This window comes from Typopeltis vanoorti, chromosome 23, assembly GCF_054136105.1.
Source record: "Typopeltis vanoorti isolate ZY-2024b chromosome 23, IOZ_Tvanoo_1.0, whole genome shotgun sequence".
Lineage (NCBI taxonomy): Eukaryota > Metazoa > Arthropoda > Arachnida > Uropygi > Thelyphonidae > Typopeltis > Typopeltis vanoorti.
Genome location: NC_143571.1, coordinates 31,944,499 through 31,947,547, shown reverse-complemented (window position 1 = coordinate 31,947,547; position 3,049 = coordinate 31,944,499). Strand labels below are relative to the sequence as shown.

General features: G+C 35.9%; 1 pseudogene; it reads right to left on the bottom strand.

Annotated features, from left to right (window-relative positions):
- Positions 1 to 2,754: 2,754 nt before the first annotated feature.
- LOC150093742 (U2 spliceosomal RNA) lies at positions 2,755 to 2,846 on the bottom strand (annotated as a pseudogene).
- Positions 2,847 to 3,049: the final 203 nt, after the last annotated feature.

Genomic DNA, 3,049 nt, shown 5'->3' with positions numbered 1-3,049 from the left:
AATGTGCAATAATAATATATCTATCTATCAATATAAAAATATGAGATAATGTGCCATGTCAAATATGTAAGATGCTAAAAATGTAATATTTGCATTTGATTTTTGCAATATTCGCTGTGTATGTTTTTTATTGAATATAAATACAATAAATATTCAAATAATATATGTCTATATTACGATTTTTTTTCGAGGGGGACAGTGAAATATTTTAATTTTTCTAAAGGTGGCCCTGACATCCTGAAGTTTGGGAAGCACTGCTCTAGTAGTGCTTCTAAAAATCTGGTAGTTGATAATTGCATGCGCAATTATCAATTACTAGATTTTTATTATTATTGTTACTATTTTGGAATTGCAGTCTGATTACTGACTGCAGTATTTATTTAGAGTCGTTTGGAATAATCGCTGTTGCTGAAACAGTACCTCCGAATGCCGTCCGATAGGCGATACATATGTACACTAGCAGTTCGGCAAAACACGCCGAATAAATGGTCCTTTGGAAATGAATACAGATATTAGAACGATGACAGCAGGAAAAGAAATAATTAGCCAAATAATTTGATAATTTTGTTGGATATATCATCCAGGTGAGAGTAATAGGCTGCATCATCATCATCATCATCATCAAATTCCTGCCATGTACCCTCAAGGGGGGTACAGGATATGATAGTACTACATGAAAAATTTACATCATTACTAACTTCCTATCTACAATTTTCCTCCAGATCAGTCTGTTACTTGTCAAGACTCCAATATTATCAGATCTTATATTTCTGTCGTCTAAGACACTTTGTACCGTATCAATCCACCTATATCTTGGTCTTCCTCTGGGTCGTTTTCCTGCAAACCTGGCAGAGAACACTTGTTTTGCTAATCTTTCGTCGCCCATTCTGTTTAAGTGACCATACCACCTGAGAATAGCTCTGCTAACGCATTCCTGGATGCTGACGATGTCAAGTTCTTTCCTAATATCCTCGTTTTTAATATGATATTGCCATTGATGCCATCTGTTCACGCCTCTAATCTTTCTCAGGACTCTCATATCTGCGGTCTCTAGTCTTTGGTCAAGTGTTTTACTTCTGATCCAGCTCTCAGATCCATAAGTTAAAACTGGTTTGAACACTGACTTGTATACAGCTAATTTAGTGTTCCGACTAATTTCTCTCTTATTCCATATGAATTTATTCAATTGACTTCCCACCATACCAGCTTTGTTGATTCTGTTGTCTATTTCTATATTTAATTTACCATCTTCAGTAAAAATCGTGGCTAAGTAGCTGAAATGTTTTACTTGTTCCACAGGTTCTCCATTCACAAGACAGTTGATATTTTCAATGATTCTGCCTATTTTCATTGTCTTTGTCTTTTTATTGCTGACCTTCATACCATATCTATTACAACAGCTATTCAATTTAGTCAGAGAATCTTGCAAACTTGTAGCGGATTTATTTAGAAGTATAACATCATCCGCATAAAGCAAAGAGCTGACATTAACATCTCCAATTTTGATATCATGTTTAATACCACTTTCCTTCATAATGTGGTCCATATAGATAATGAATAACAGCGGGGATAATGTAGATCCTTGTCTCACACCAGATTTAACATTAAACCATCTTCCTGTACTTCCTTCAATTCTAACTGCTGACTTACAACTCAAATAAAGACTAAGTATTGCTTGATATAATGCCCCATTGACACCATATAACTGTAGCGTATTGAATAGCTTCTCTCTTGGCACCTTATCATATGCCTTTTCCAAATCGACAAAACTTAAATGCAGATCTTTGTTATATTCCCATGTTTTCTCGACTATTTGTCGTAAAGTGAAGATCTGATCCTGACAGCCTCTGTTTGGCCTGAATCCAGCTTGTTCTTCACCAAGCTTTTCTTTGACAATTCTTCTCAACCGTTTCTCAAGTATACTTGCATAGATTTTGCCAGGAACACTCAGTAGGGAAATACCTCTGTAATTCTCGCATTCAGTTTTATTTCCCTTTTTATATATGGATACTATGAGAGCTCTACGCCAATCATCGGGAATTCGTCCCTCTGTCCAGGCTTTCTGAACTATGCAGTGCAGCCACTGTAAGACTTTTATACCACCATACTTCAGCATTTCTGGTTGAATATCATCTACTCCAGCTGCCTTTCCACATTTCAAGGCTTTGATGGCTTTTTCTATTTCAAGTATGGATATGTATTCCTGACTGCATGCCTGGTCAGTGTTTTTTAGTACTGTGCTATCATCACTGCTTGTTTCATTTAGCAGTTTTTCAAAGTAATTACTCCATACTTCAATGATATCTTTTATTCCAGTTTTCATGTCACCTTTATCATCTCTAACTCCTTTTACAGCACTCTTTCCTCCATTCCTAAGCTTCTTCAACAACCTCCAGAATATTTTGCCACCTTCTTGATATTTATTTTCTATATTCTTGCCAAAGTCCTCCCATGACTTTTGTTTAGTTAGTAATAGGATGCTGTTCACAATAATTCATATGCAGCCTTAAGCAGCATATGAATTATTGTGAAGAGCAATGGATTATGTGAACATAGGGTCACTTGGTTTTGGTTGGGATTAGGATCTTCATAATAAGGTTTAATAGAATAAAAATAGCACAAATAAAGAAACACACATTTAATCAATCCTATATATTTCGTCTTTCACTGAGATATTGTCTGTATTTAGTTATTTATTTAGAGTCGTAAAACGCCGAATAAATTTAAAATTAACTCACTTTTATTTTCAAATGGGGCTCAACCAAGCATAAGTGCAAAGCTTGGTGAACCGTGACAAACTAGAGCAAGCTCTTTAACTTTGCCAAATTCCAAAAATCAGTTTAACACCTAGACTCTAATAGGAGCTCGTCAGAGAACAGACCAGCCGAGTACCGATCACTTTAAGAGTGTACACGGTGTTACCCGTCATCATTTCTGTTTGCGGGCTAAAAGCCCGACTTTGGAGGGTAAACTCTGCAGACAATAAATGTCTACTTATTTCTGGCAATTTGTCTAACTCTGTTTTCCAGAGGGAGTACAAACCTCCTTC